The sequence below is a fragment of the Pinus tabuliformis genome, chromosome X (assembly GCF_031772625.1).
Source record: "Pinus tabuliformis cultivar Carrire ecotype Pingquan chromosome X, CPIR1, whole genome shotgun sequence".
NCBI lineage: Eukaryota > Viridiplantae > Streptophyta > Pinopsida > Pinales > Pinaceae > Pinus > Pinus tabuliformis.
In genome coordinates this window covers 976874188-976891459 of record NC_142308.1, presented here as the reverse complement: position 1 = coordinate 976891459, position 17272 = coordinate 976874188, and positions in this window count along the sequence as shown.

Here is a 17272-nt window from a genome sequence, read left to right as displayed (position 1 = left end):
GGTCCATCTTTGACCAGTTCTGAGAAGTTTTCCATGGAGAACTTCTGGGAGATGATGTAATCATCTGACCTTGTTCCTTTAGGGTGTGAAGCAACACTTTTAGGGACTTAGGAGCCCTTGTTTTATGGACATGTATGATTGGGGTTGCAGTGCCCAAAAATTTCTATAACACTCATAGGTGAGGAAATACATTAGAGACTAAAGTGCAGGGCCATTTGAATTTCCAAGGTAGATATGAATACAAAATACTTCCATAATTTTTCATCTCACAAAAGGCACAAAAATACCATTTGTGACATTATAGCTAAGACCAGTGATAGGGTTTACACATTCAAAGTGATTGTTGACACTGGGGTGGGATATTTTATGAGCCTTTCTACAGGAAAACCTAGGTACTCCTTGGGGGTCTCCATGTATATGATTGAGTAATTTCCAAGGTGTGTAACCTCTGAAGAGAATCAAGACTCTATAAAGGGTACTACCATCTCAGAGTTATTGGAAGCTATGAACTTCTTCTAAAATGATATGATTATAGGCCTTGATGGCTAGGTCATCAAGTTCTTCCTATGATTTTTTAACTTTCTTAGTAATTTCTTGCTATGCATGGTGGAGGTGATTAAGTCATTGTGAAAGATGCTTGGCTCCTTAAATTATACTCTAATTGAACTAATCCATAAATCTAATAGTTTGAATAAATTTGAATATTTTATTCAAATTTCTTTGTGCAATATGGTCTACAATATAGTGGAAAAAATGATAGCTCTTTAGATTAAGCCATATCTTTCTATATATATCATTCTTGAATAGTTTGGTTTTCTTTAAGGTAGGAACATTCATGAAGCTATGGTATATGTTGAGGAATCCCTACAAACAATTAGAACAAGGAAATTATCTGCTTTGGTTCTAAAGGTTGACCTATCTAAAGATTACAGTAGAGTATATTGGTCCTTCCTCTAGCCCTTGCTTTTGCACATTGGATTTTCTTACCAGGCTATAAAATGGATAATGTGTTGTATATCCATGGAACATTTTGTTGTTCATGTTAATGGAGTAACCTCCAATTTCTCCTAATGTATAAGAAGGTTAAGCCATGTTTCCCTTTGTACCCTTATCTTTTCCTTTTAGTGATAAAATGATTGAGGATATTAATCAAACATGTAGTTGATACTAGTGGTTTAAATGGAATTCTTGTTGGTGACTCTTTGTGAATGTCACACCTACTCTTTGTTGAGGATATATTGTTTTTTTTTCTGTAGTGATATAAGAAATTTTCAATGCATTATGAGATTACTAGGTTTCCTTTCTATAGGATCTAGTATGGAAATTAATGTTGAAATATCAACATGCTATCACCATCTTGTGAGTGGTAAAAATCTCCATGCTTTAGCTATGTATTATCAATTTCATTGCAAGGCAATGGTGGATGGTCTCAAATACTTGAGATTTTTTCCTAAACCCAATGGTTATAGAGAGCATGCTTGCCATTATCTTATTTGTAAATTCAATGCGTGTATACTATTCTCGTGTAACAGTGGCCATGTCGAGTAGGGAGATTAACATTTTTCAAACTTGTACTCAAGGAAATTCTAGTTAATTAGGAAATCTTGGCATAAATTGCGAAAGGTGCTTTCTCCAAATGAAAATCCTTTGTATCAAATTCCTATGGGGATGGTGCATAAATTCAATAGGTATGGTTATAGCTATGTGGAAATCAGGAACTCTTCGAAAATATTTTGGGGCATGGGGTTCAAATGATGTTTTCCAATTTTCCAAAGCCTTGGCTCGAAAGTCTATGTGTAATTACATTAGCTCAAATTCCCTATGGAGCAAAGTAATGGTCAATAAATACATCTATCCTACTAAAGCTCTTGACTTGGTGATCGTACGTAACAAAAATACGCTAAATATTTCCACCCATTGATGATCCTCAATTAATTCCTTCCCTATAATTGGTAATCACTTAGTGTGGAGAGTTGGAAATAGTCATTCTGTTTGAATAAGATTTGATGGAATTCATGGATGTAGTATTCAAGTTTTTCTATGTCATGGCCTTATGGATTTTCTTCACATGCACAAGTATAATTTTCTACGCGACATTGTTGATTATATGCGATCAAATTTCTAGTAGTAGCACTTGATGCTATCTGAATATTTAGATATCCCTATATGTTGGAGGGGGGTCTGGTTGGAGTTCATCACTGAAATGGGCAGGGTTCATATTAAATTAAATTCTCAATAAGATGAGTTGATTTGGCATTATAATGAAGAGGGGTGTGACTATACTGTAAAGCTTGGTACCAATTTATTATTGATAGAGAGTGCAAAACCAATTTCCATCAGTGGAAGTCCTTTTGGAAGGTACATGCTCTTTCGAAGGTTGTACTAAATCATTGGTTGATCCTTCATAATAAGGTTCTTACATGGGATCTTCAGCAACATCATTAATTCTATGGTCTAAATATATCTTTACTGTGTAGATAGGAAGGGGAAGCCAACAATCATCTTTCTCGAACCTGTGAATACACTAGAGTTGTATAGGGTGACATGATGAATGAACTTATATTGCTAATATTTAGAGTGAAGGTACAATTGGGGACTCCGTTAATAATTTCTTCTCTCGTAGAAGTTTAAAATCATGGAAATGCATCCCTTCAATAATTTAATGGGCTATTTGGACCTCCATATTTTTTTTTTTCATATTTCAGGATAAGTTTGTCCCTATATAGGTGAATTCCCCAATGGTGGTGGATTGTTTAAATTTATATGGCTTGGTTTACTCTGCTCATTTACCTAGATAGGTAAATAATTTGATCATTAAAAAATCAAAGTCCAATGCTTTATTTAATGGAGCTTGTTTAGAGAGAGGACTCAAGAGTGGACTTTGCTTTTCCCTGTGGATTTTTTATGATGATCACTACACCTTCGAAACTAATATTGGCACTGGAAGTAATCAATTAGTTGATTTTATGGCTTGTATGTGCTTATTTACACTGGTTGCAAAAATTGGCTTATTCTCATTTCAAGTCTTTGGAGATTCCATGCATGTTGTAGTACACTTCAATGGCTCGAATAAAATAAGTCACTTGAACCTTATCTCTATATCATCACAAATTTATGAAATTTATCTTTTTTGCAATAGGATGGAGTACGCACATGTCTACAGAGAAAATAACGCTATGGTAGACCAATTATTGAAATAAGAGTTAGAGATGGAAATGCAAACCTATGAGATTACTCATATGGTGGATGGCCCAGGGGATATGGAAAATGGTTCCCTTCAACAATTTTTGGACTGAATGCATATGTTTGTTGTTTCAAAGAATGGACATTAAGTTTCCACTGATATGGTCTTTTTGTAATGAATTATTCTCTACGGGAGGTATTTTTCTAGGAAAAATTCCGACACCAGTGAATATTTTTGACAAATAATCATTTATGTCTGTTGAGAAATTATCAATAAGTTGACTTATAAGTTATATCAAATTTACATTATATTCCTGTTTGAAATTAAAAAAATGTGATTTTATATTGCAAAAAAAAATTTGTCTAATTTTACAAGGATACCATCCACAAAAAATATTCATGGAAATATATTATGTGCGATTGATTACCATATATGTGTGAGTGAGTTTTTGTAGTTCGAACTAGGTAACCATCAAAATTATTTGCATAGAGATGTTGTTTCATATCCAAAGATGGTATCCATCAATATTCTTTATGTAACTTGAAGGTTGTTTCATACCCTTGGTTGAACGTTGCTTCATATTCTTAGTTTTCTAAATTATAATATTTTTCCTTTGACCATTCCTTTTTCCTCCCCTATTATGATGTGTTCTATAACATGCATTATACATTTTGTATTTTTCTAATTGGTCCATGACAAAAATCAGTTCAGAATTTTAAATATAATTTAAACTAGTAATTACCGCTAAAGGTGCAAAGGTACGCCAAAGGAATAGAAGATTTGGGAAGATCATATCACCAAAAATAGATCCCACTGTTGACTAGATTCGCATAAGGTCTTCCAATCTCTCCAATGCATATGCAACAAGGCATGCCCATTGGTCACAACCTATGCATCAGCAAAAAGTGTTGATAAACATTGCCGCAAGTGTGTCATGCCTGATTATCTATCTTTTTTCTGCCAGAGAGTCCCACCAATCCCCTATTTCCACTACAGCACAAGATAAATTTATGTTTAGGTCCTATATCCCAGTGACTCATTCCCCAAGCCACACAAAAGGTTTGACGTAGTGACCACTAAAATCATCTTGATTTCTAGCTATATTACATTGAAAGCTTCATTTTTCTGGTTTACAATTAAATGCCTATGACCAAGGAGAGAAGAGTGGGAGGAACTCAATAATAAGATGCTAACATAGATGATGATGATGATGATGATGATTGTAACAATCTGTGCTTTCTTCATGGCTTTTGGTAGGGAGAAAATACACAAATTTTATCCTTACAACTTTTATCAATTTTGTATGGGAACTTTATTACAAGCACTTTCCCAACTTTCAACTCATTTAATAAATCTATCTACATACAAAAATAAGTGATAAAATCACTACAACATTTTCATTTAAACACCATCAAATGAAATAAAGACACGACTATTAAAATCAAAAATTTATTTGAGTCCAGATCTTTTTACTTGCCTTGGTATTTCTATAATGAAAGTAACTTATATTCTATTCTACCATTTGTTATGCAAGTAATTGAAATTCCATTCTATAATCTAACAATATATTGCAAAGCCATACATAAATCGTTAGTTCTTGAACCCTAATAAAGACTCATTCATGAAATGGAAATGCTAGGTAGAAAAAAGGTCACTGTTTCCTTTTTTTCAAGGGAAAACCCATGGGAATTTTTTCATACTTTGTGGATATTACCTCACATAGACCTCTTGACATTGATTACAAATAGTGACCTAATAAATATATCCAATGCAGAGATCAAAGGAACTCAACCAACATAGAACCTATTAGTTTCTTATTAACTTCTGAGGTAGAAGTGCTCTTTGTTTCCACATCTATATTGTTTGAAAACATCAAATAAACTTAAGGTTTTGGTTTCTCTACTAAATCTCCATTGATAAAGCCCTATTCCTTGCCACATTAACTAAGAAACAATGCAACTCCTCCAAAAGCAGCGCAGTCTAAGGTGGAGAGAGATTTTGTTGGAGAAACTTGAATCATTTCTAATGGGGGTTTGAAACCAACTTTGGGGCCCAATTTTCACACATTCCAGTGAAAATCAACATAATTCCATCTCCAAGGTCTAATAAATATCAATATTACTAACATGATCTATGTTGGTTTATTTTAATATATAATTTATAATTATTATAGTCCATTTTAGTTTTGACTTTTGAGTTTTTATTATTATGGTTAGCAAATTTTTTTCTGTACTTTCTTCCAATTACTTTTGAATTCAAATTGTCCTTTTTAAATTAAATTACAGTCCATAAATATAAGAAAAAAATACAACATATTTTGTGTCAATCTACATTTGTTGTTTTTTATTTAACTCTCAAAAAAAGGTCATATTCACGAAATGCAAGAAACGTGGCCAAAAAAGGGATTTATAGCCAAGACTATCCATTTGAGGTATGGATAAATGATGATAATAAAGTATTCAACTAATACTGCTGAAAATGCTTAAGCATATTGCCTAGATCTAGCTGTCAGGAATATTTCACAGAACAATGAATTGAAATGAATGAGAATTCATTTATCAGTTGGTAGTTGGAGCGGGATGAGATCCATCCAATTTCATTTCATCATGGTCAAATGAGATTCGTTCTTGTATTTGGTTTGGATACTCCTTCACATGTGATTTATGGTATTCTTCCACCTCCTTCCTGTAATGCATCATGGAAATTGCAGCTTCATCTGCCCATTTTTGCCTCTATTGTGCCCATCTCTTGAAGGCTTAAAAGAAAGGGAGAACGAATTTATGTTATTATTAATGAACAGGAAAAAGGCTGAAAAGGAAAGAAATTTTCACTAAATTATTACTACATTACACTTTAGAGAAATGAGGGAATTCATGGTTGTGTTGTTAATTCCTGGTATTTCTTGTGCTAACTTCTTCCAAGTTTGATTGTTGTAAACAAACAAGGAAATGATTTAACCATTCCACTTTCCCCAACTTCACTTCACTTTAAATTAAATAGAAAAACATGGAAAAATTATTTAATCAATTGATAATAGTAATTCAATAGCCAAAATTAGTTTTTGGACTTCAAAAGAAAGAATGAAGCTGGGGGATTTTTTGGCCTATTGGGGTCTTACCTTTTCTTTTACAACTCCTTCTTTTGGTTGAGCTTTATCTTCATAGTCTACATCACAAATAAATGTAAGACATTGCTGGCCCAATATGATGTATAGATACAATATTAAAATAATTGGAAGATAAAGTAGGCAATCATAGTGTTTCCTACGTTGCATTAAAGATTATTTGTGAAGGACATGCACACAAACCCTCTTTAGAGTCTGTTTTTTCCTTTTTTCTTAAGAAATTGTAGTTCTTCTTCGCTTTCAAGATTTCTCAGTAACTCCTCTCCTCTTTCGAAATATAGGTTTCTTCTTGTGTGTAAAAACAAATATCTATCATTCATATGGGTAAACAAAAATCTATTCTTGTTTTATGGTTCTGAGAATAAGTGCATGAAAATTACAATGTGATATCCTCAACATATATTCAATTGTGCAAGGAACATTTTTATAATATTTATAATGATAATATTGATGTGAGATTCAAATGCCTTCCATTTGAGTTCATTAATAGGGATCTTTCAATTTTGCAATTTCACTTTACAAAATATCCACTTACCCCATCCTTCATTTGCTTATACATCTCCATTTTCACCATGTACTTTTATTTTGCTTCGGAAACAATTTTCATAGAAACATTTAACAAAGAATTTAGTTTGATGTAGTAGTGGTGAACTCTAATATTCTTCCTAGGCTTACGAGTTGAATTTGTTTGATGGTATTTTCCTACAACTTAATTTGTTTTCCTTAATACTTATGACTTAATTCTACATAGTATGAAAATGTACATGCTCATATGGATCTCTCTCTTCCTTGGTCATGTTTTTCCATTCCTTCCCCCAAAATTTTTCAATTTGTCGCAACTCATCCTTGAATACAAGATTGTCAAAGAAACCAAAAGGGAAAAAAGTGATTTGCACCATTAAGGGATTCAAAACAGCACAAAGTTGAAAAACATTGTGATTCTATGCTAGTAGGGAAGTACAACATTCATTGGTGAATGAAAAGAAGACATTAACTGTATGTCTTGGCTTTGATCATCTTTGTCTTTTTGATTAAATAGAATTCTAGTGATTATGTCACTTAAAATACAAGAAAAAATATAACTGAACGTTTAGGAAATGTTAAGAGCCTATTAATAGAGCCGCCACTTACTCTTATCATTTCCCACTACATCTTGTAATAACCACAACATAGTTAGAAATTTTTTTGATAATCATACCTACACAATATTTTTAACATGCATATTAAATATTCATTTTTAAAATGTGTAAGGAAATACCCAAATGAGCTAATGCGAAATATTTCCAGTTCATCTTCTCACAATAGGCCACCAGGGTTGTTGCATGTTATGCACACAACAATGGTGATGTCCCAAGCCACAAAAAGAATGTGGATAACTAATAATCATGGAGTTAAATTTGAAATAAATTTATGACTGTAAAATATTTGCAATACCTTCTGCACAAAGGATGGTGAAGATATTACCAGGCTTCAGGATCGAGAGCCGAGTCCAACACAAAGTGCACATAAACAACATGAGAAAAAAATACCCCATACATGCCTAAGGAAAGGATGACCTTCACCCATAATCCTACATCCCACAAATGCAAACCTTGTTGCCTCATTGGCTTAATCATGGTTTTGGGTAGTAAGGGCACCTCAATTGCCTAGGGCATGCAAATGACATTGCTAAATAAATTCCAATGTAATTTCCCATGAACATGAATAGAGAAGATTAGAAATATCTAGTTGAAAATAATTAATATTATATTGTATTAATGGAGAAATGGTTACATGGTTGTAGCATAACTCCTTAATTTAGGATTAGTTCCTAGGTTGTAGGAGTTTGTTCTCACCTCCCTATTCTTTTGAGATGTATTTATTGTCTAATATTTGATTAATTGAACATGAGATTGTATGCTCAAGTTTGTGTGGTCTCTAGGTGTAGCTTGCTCACCTGTGAGTTGCTGGTTAATTTAATTCTTGCTTTTCTTTCAAGTTTTTCTAACAGGGTATCAGACCTCAGATCTAGTGATATTGATTTACCTGAAGAGACTTATTGGCTACATTAGAGCCCTAGTGGTTACAAAGCCATCATGGCTACAGTGCCCCAGTGGCAACAAAGGAGCCTCAGTGCTCACATTTTTGGAGTCTAGGTGGCTGGGAGTGACATACCTTACTCACAGGAGAAGTTTATGTTTCTCACAGGTCTCAACATACCTCCAGCTAAGACAAAGTATTCATCTCATTTTTGAGCCTCACAGTAGCAATGATCATTATGAATATGAAGGAGTTATGTTACAACCATGTAACCATTTCTCCATTCATACAATATAATATTAATTATTTTCAACTCTCTCCCTTAATGGAGAAAGGACTATATTGAAGTGCTAACATCCCCCTAAGCAATTCAAACTTCACCTTCCCAAGAGGCTTTGTAAAAATATCAACCATGTTGTCACATGTTTTATAGTATTCAATAAATATTTCTTTTGACTCGACCTTTTCTATTACAAAGTGAAATTGATTATCTATGTGTTTCGTGTTCTTATGACACACTGGATTGTTCGCCAACTTAATGGAACTTTGGTTTTCACAATTGATGACAGTCACTTCTTTCTGTTGTTCTTCTGCGTCATGGAGAAGCCTTCTCAGCTAGATAGCTTCACATGTCATTCTGCATACTACTTGGAACTCGACCTCAGCTAAAGATAAAGACACAGTGCTATGCTTTTTTCTACTACATGCTATGAACCCAGATCCAATACTGGATTTATAACCCATGATATATCACCAATCATCCAAGTTACCTGCCCAATTAGAGCCTAAAAAACCTACCAATGTAACATTAGATGTATTAGTGTATAAGATACCATAATCACAACTACCATGAAGATACCTCAGTACACTTTTTACCGCTACCCAATGACTTTTAAGAGCTTTAGACATAAACTAGCTCAACGCACTAACAGAGTATTCTATGTCTGGTCTAGTTGTAGTCAAATATATCAGACTACCAACTAGTTTCCTATACAAAGTATCATCCACCTCCGTAGAGCCATCGTCTCTACATAATTTCAGGTTCTGCTGCAAAGGTATTGATGTTGCTTTACAATGTTCCATTCTGAAATTTTTGAGTAGCCCTCTAACATACTTCCCTTGAATAAGGAAAGTATACCCAGAGTCTCTCCACACTTCGAGATATATACAGTCATGTAAACTTCCGATGTATTTTAGCTCAAAAATATGTGACATCTGCAATTTGATTTCTTTGATTAATGCATCTGCATTACCTGTTATAATCATGTCATCCACATGTAAGGAAATCAAAATTATCTACCCCTATTCGTCAGACATGGTGTATAGATATGGGTCATTCTTAATCCTATGAAAACAATGTTGTAAGAAAAATGAATCAATCTTCCTGTACCAAGACTTGGGTGCTTGTCTTAAACCATAAAGGGCCTTTTTCAATCTACAACCAAAATGCTCATGCCCTTGTTTAAAAAACCCTTCAGGCTACATTATATAAAACTCTTCTTTTAAATCACCATTTAAAAATGCAAACTTAACATCTAACTGGTGTAGCTTCCACTGATGTTTTGTAGCTACAATAGTTAGCATTCTAATAGTATTCAATTTCGCTATATGAGCAAAGGTTTCTTCATAGTCAATTCCCTCTTTCTATTAATAACCCTTTTCTACCAGCCTAGCTTTAAACTTTTCTATACTCCCATCCACATTAAATTTAGGTTTATAAAGCCACTTGCAACTTATCGGTATTTTTCCTTCAGGCAATTCAACGAGTTCCCAAGTATTATTTATGATAATAGATTCAAATTCTTCATTCATTGTGGCCCTCCGCTCATGAGATTGATTATCTTCTTTATAATTTGTGGGCTCTATAAAATCTAAAATATTTGACATTAAAGCATAGTCTCTTAATCTGGCTGGTAGTTGAGTCTGCCTACCCGATCTTCTCAGTAAGGGACTCACCTCAAATTTGTCTGCTTTAGACCTTAGCAGGATCGACTTATTAATTGCATCACCTGCCTCTTCCTCTTTCTGCTATTGTTGTTGTTGCTGCTGCATGTCGTCACTACTTTCTTCCATCAATAATGGAATTTTCCACTCTTCAAGGCTATTCTTCTTATTTCCTTCCTCAATCTACTCATAGAATAATACATCTAGACTCACAAAAACTTTTTGAGTCAGAGGATTAAACAACTTATAAGCTTTAAACTTAGTGCAATATCCTACAAAGATGCATTTCGTGGCCTTAGCATCTAACTTATTCCTATCATCCTTGGGAATATGGGCAAATGATTTTGACCCAAAAACTCTTAAATGATTCACTGCAAGCTTATATTCATAAAGTGCTTCCAAAGGAGCTTTAAAATTAAGACATTTAGCTCGAATCCTATTTTTCAAGTATATTGTAGTGTTGATGGCTTCAGCACAAAAGCCATTAGAGAGACCCTTAACTTCATGCACACTCCATAAGGGTTCTTTTCTTGCATTCTGCAACTCCATTCTGTTGCAGAGTGTGAGGTACTGTGTAATATTGAATAATCCCATGTTCCTCCAAAATTCATGAACTCTCCCGATTTGTACTCTTCCCCTTGATCAGAGTGGAGAATCTTAATGAATTTCCCTTCCTACTTCTCCACCATACTCTTGAATTATTTAGAGCATTTAAATTTCTGACTCTTCTTTCTAATAAAATATACCGAAGAGAATATAGTGCAATCATCAGTAAAAGGTAGAAAATAATATGCACCACCTAGCGACCTAGTCTGCATAGGTCCACATATATCTGTATGCACAAGCTCCAAAATATCTCTAGTCTTTATATTAGCATTCAAAGGAAACTCTTCCCTGTGCATTTTCCCTAATGCTCATCCATCACAATCTAAATGAACATTCTAAAAAGCAAGTAGTCCATCAACCATACCTTTTCTTTTTAGCAACATGAGATCTTGTATGTTAAGATGACTGAATCTTTGACGCCAAAGATTATTGACTGTTAATCCCATTGAAGATAGAGCTTTGTGTGGCATGCTCTGGACATTCAACCTATATAGGCCTCCCACACACACTCTGATGCAGTTGGTTCCTTCTTGATGTCCTTTATGACACAATATGATCTACAGAATTCTACTTTTAGGTCTTGATCCACCATCATTGAAACAAAGATCAAGTTCTTCTTGGCCTCGAGTAAATACATCACATTTTTAACATATATGATATTACCATCAAGCAACATCACTAGAATATCACCGTACTCATTAATCTAATAACCTATTTCATCACCTAAATATATGTTAGCTCCACAAGCAGTTTCTTCAAAATTTTCTAACCAATTCCTCTAACCCGTCATATGTGATGACACGCATAAATCTACGAACCATATTTTGTCCTCATCCTCCTCAAGAGTTGTAAGAGAATAATCAGCTATGAATAATCGAAGATCATGACAACGACCTCAGTGGCAAAGTGCCTTGTGTGCTTTCTCTATTTACTTCTAGCCTCATCTTCCTATTTCTTAAAGAAAAACATAGCTAAATGACTAGTTTTCCTGCATTAAAAGAATTTGATGTCAAATTTGTTACCATTTTTATTTGGAGACATACCTCTAAATGGTCTCTTCTGAAAACCACTACTGCCTTTCTGTCCCTGTGGTTGTTTCCCTTTGTATGGCTTCTTCTTCACCATCAGAGCAATATCGGCACTTTGTGGTCTCAAATTCAGCCACCGCTTTTCTTCCTGTATCAGGATTCTTGTTAGCTCTTCGAATGCAATGGCTTTATCCCTTGCTGACAAGCCTATGATGAAAATATGGTATTCATATTTCATTGTGTTAAATCTAATTGTGACAAGATCGGAATTAGACAACTTCTCCCCGATGTCACCCAATCTATCCTTCAGGTCCTTGACCCATGCAATGAATCCAATGACACATTCATTCTCCTCCATTCTCATGAAAAACAACTTGCCTTTGAGAGACAAGACGTGATTGATGTTTTTTGTTTGGTAAAGGTTCTTGAGTGTAGACCATATCTCACTGGATGATTTACAGTCTTTGATATGTAGGATAATATTGTCTTTAATAGACATCTTCAATAAGACTTTCACCTAATTCTCCCTTTTATCCCAATCTTGTATTAGAGCTTTCGTACCACCTTCCGAAATGGTCGGCTTCTGCTCATCACCACTGACAATCGGCCATACACTAGATCCCTCAAGCAACGGCTATAGCTTGAATTTATAATTGGTATAATTGATCCCATTGAGTTTATTAGTCTCATTGAGATAAGGTTCTGTGAAATTGTTCATTTTGGACTAATTGAATTTCAGATTCACCAATCTTTAGTCGATTCTAACCAAGTGAAAAATTATAAGCTACAAAAAAAAAATCTCAAAACATACAAGAACCTTTGAAACGATCATAGATCTGTCTGATCTACCAACAATCCACCCAATCTACCCCTGATCTGGTTGATCTGCCACCAATCTACGACGATCTCTGTGTCTGCAACTCAGATCCGCCACCAAACTGGAAAAATCTCAAGCTCAAAATGATAAAAAACATGCCATCACTCTTTCTGCCTAAAAAAAATATGAAAAACACGCCATCACTCTTTCTGCCTAAAAAAAAATGTGATTTCTAGGGGCGATGAAGAAATTTGTTCTAAGTAAAGGTTACATCATCGCGGATTTGACCTTCATATCCGCGATGATCACGCTACTGTCATGCTGAAAAACATGATGATCACTTTTTTCTCAGCTGGAGGTATGCTGAGACCTGTGAGAAAGATAAACTTCTCCTGTGAGTAAGGTATGTCACTCCCGACCACCTAGACTCCAAAAATGTGAGCACTAAGGCTCCTCTATTTCCACTAGGGCACTGTAGCCACGAAGACTCTGTAGCCATTAGGGCTCTAACGTAGCCATTTAGGCTCTTCGGGTAAATCAGGCTCACCAAATCTGAGCTTTGATACCATGTTAGAAAAACGGGAAAGAAAAGAAAGAATTAAATTAACCAGCATCTCATAGGTGAGCAAGCTACACCTAGAGACTGCACAAAATGGATCATAAACTCTCATGTTCAATTAATCAAAGATGACACAATAAATACATTTGAAAAGAGCAGGGAGGTGAGAACAAACTCCTACAACCTAGGCACTAATCCTAACTTAAGGAGTTACATTACAATCATGTAACCATTTCTCCATTAAGGGGGAGAGTTGAAAATAATTAATATTATATTGTATTAATGGAGAAATTTGTTACATGGTTGTAAGTTAACTCCTTAAGTTAGGATTAGTTCCTAGGTTATAGGAGATTTTTCTCACCTCCATATTTTTTTGAGATGTATTTATTGTCTCATCTTTTAGTAATTGTACATGAGAGTGTATGCTCTAGTTTGTGCAGTTTCCAGGTGTAGCTTGCTCACATGTGAGTTGTTGGTTAATTTAATTCTTTCTTTTCTTTCCAGTTTTTCTAACATCTCCTAGGTTTATGAATAATAAGATATTGCAGAGAAAGGGAAGAAGAAAGAAACAAAATTAATTATTATCTCGTAGACGGACCTCTCATTTCCAAAAATAAAATCTACTGAACCCCGCTTTGTGCAATTGTGAAAAAAGTGTCTTCCATCAAGGTCATAAAGTGTATCTTGATGACCATAAAACCCACAACTCAAAACATGGCCGTGTCTCTAGATATCTTGAGTGCAACAACCTATTTGTACAAAGCATTTTGTGTAAATATTGCAATGTTTTGATACAAAGAAATAGATGATTTGTTATTTGTTAATTTACAAGATAATTAAATGTAAAAAAGATAAAAATAAACCTAAAATATATAAAATAATTAATATTTAAAATCCCATTCATTAATATAAAAAACTCGAAAAATATACTAATTATCCTAACACACAAATTTAGATTAAAAGAAAAATTAACACACTCAATAAAAGGAAAAACAAATTCTACATAATTAAACTACATAATTAAGCTACTTCATAGATCATTCAATATTTATTAAAATCAATAGAAAAAATGAAATTTTATAAAGAAATGATGTGAAAAGAATTGATAGACTTTCGATAAATGATTGATAAAATTTATATAAGAATACTATACCCTATCATTCATATAAATAATTTAACCCATTGTTTGTTTTATATCTTCGCTATCTCTACCATGCCATCCAATGTCATTCAGTATCATATTATCTTGTAACCAATATGAATATTCAAATCTATGAAATGGTAGGGTACGAAATGATATTCTCAAATTACATTGTTTTTTGTGTTTTCGAATAAGGTGATATTCATCCCGTTATTGAAAATTAGGTGTTTTCTCTTTTTTTTAATTAAGGACATATACATTCTGTCATTGAAAATGAATTTTTTAATTATAAATTAGATGTCCTTTGTTAAAGTAATGCGATTTATTTTATTCACGTGTATTGTGCCGGGGTGTTACAAGGATGGTTTTGTTTTATTTGTTGGTTTTTTTAAATTATAATTTTTTGTTTTTCTTAGTGTATATATATATATATTATATATATATATATATATTATATATATATTATATTTAAAAGATGGTTTTGATTTATTGGTTGGTTTTTTTTTATAATTTTTTTGTTTATATATATATATATATATATTAAATTATATTTTTTTTCTTATATATATTATTATTATTTTCATAATATTGTATTTAAATATTAAGTTAGATTTTAAGATAAATTGATTATTTGAGTTAGAATTTAGTTAGTTGAGAGAATATCTCAGCTACACACTAATTTACGATTTATCTAACAACATCCTAACCAAACAACACACATAGAGATTATAATAACTAATACATTCGATGATGAGAAAGATAAAAAATTAAGCATAAAATAAGTAGGGGATAATATCCTCGTGCCCTTTCTTAATGAGTACTTATTTTGATCTTTATCTAATAAAGTCTTCATTGGCATATTTAGTCATTTTTGAAATCTTGTAGAATGAAATCCATCAACTTGTCTCATAACCCACATAAAGATCTAGTTCTCAGGTTGGACTCTCAAGTTTGATATTCCTCCTCCCCAAACTCCTGAGTCATGGATACCCTAAATTCCATTATTGAATCACATTCAACAAGTTCTATCATACCCTTACCAGTACACTAGAATCCATATGTGGGTCTCTACAACTAATAAGGATTATTCCCTACAATTAGAGCCTCCAAACAAATTTAACAACCATTCATATCGAGATGTACTTCCACCTGATACCTTCAAGATACAATTACTTCATACCACTAAATCAATTCCTTGTTTGTAATGAATGAACTACTAGCCATTCTATGGATGGATTTCTATCTACTAAGATACATGGGTGACACGCATTTTACTCGTTAATTATCCGGAAGACTGGTCTAGATACCAAAACTCTCCAACCTAGTCTTAGAATACGACATCTTTCAATCGATTTGAAAATTGATCACCATTTATTTTACAAACAAAAGATAAATATAACATAATTTTCGTAGTATAAATAATTTAACTATACCATTACGAGCTTCTTAATATTAAAACACATTGATAAATAAAGAAATATCACAATTATAAAATAAATCACCATCCATATTAGTGCAATAATGGGCTAACCAATCTTTTACTTCATCACAACGATTTAAAAATCATGTGGAAGCTTTCTTGAAATTTCAATGATTTTTGTTTTGTTAGATTTATACTATTAGCTCCTTGGCCCTGTGTGCCTGTATAATTCAACTTTTTATCAATAACATGTATAACATGAGGATGATGAATGTTTCCTCTCTTGCAACAATCCCAACCACAGTCCTATAAATCCTATGTTCAACATGAAACCCACCAAAATTGCAATGGGCATGCCCATGAAGTAAAACAAGCCAATATTTATATTCAGTCTTTTCATTGGCCTACTGCTTCTCATAACACTCTGTAGCCCATAATTTATGAACCATTTTCTAGTCCACAAAGGACTATGACGACAAAGCCAAAGATCTTAGTTATAGGATATCACTGACCTTCATGAACGTTCTTCCTCATGTGTTGTGAAGCACGATTGCAAACACCATGGTTATAAATACCATTACAATATATATGGATTTAATGCTTTCCACGAGTGTGTTTGTTGATCCCTCCTATGGTTATGTTGTGTTTATCCTCTTATTCTAACAATGGCTCTGTAGAAATGCACACAATACCAATGACTCCACTGTCAACCAAATCTAATTCTACATGTGTATAGCATACCTATTATCAAGGATCTCACATGTTCTTTCATCTCCCATAAGGGAGTTACACCTAGACTAGCTTAGGTACCAAGATACAATTGTGGAGAGTGGGTATTATTACACACAATCTATTCTACATATTATTATCATCACAATATTGCTTATTTATTCATCAAGCCAGGCCTTAAGATATATTGACTATCTTAGCCATAACATCTAGTTAATTGAGAGAATATCTTAACCACACACTAATTTGGAAGCTAGCTAACAACCTCCTAGGAAAACAACTCATGTATAGAATAAAATAACCAATACATTTTATATTAAGAAATATCACACATTAAACACAATATAAGCATGTGTTAATATCTTCCACATTAGATTCATTTAATTTAAAATCCTTTTCAAAAAGATGAGATTCATTATTTCGATAATTTATTTATTATGTGCACTATATTTGAAGGCTCAAATTTAATTGCTTAACTCCACTATAGCTTCTAACCGAGATATTACTATTGAGTTTCTAATCGCAACCTTTATTGAATTTTTTAGATGATGCAGTTGTTTAGATAATGTCCATTTACACACATTTTATGTTTTTCATTCAAGTTATAGTGCTCTATGTTGGAATCCGAAACACAATTAAAAATAAAACTTCAAGTAAAAATTTGGTAGTTTTTATAATGGGTCGTAGTTAATGTAAGGTTC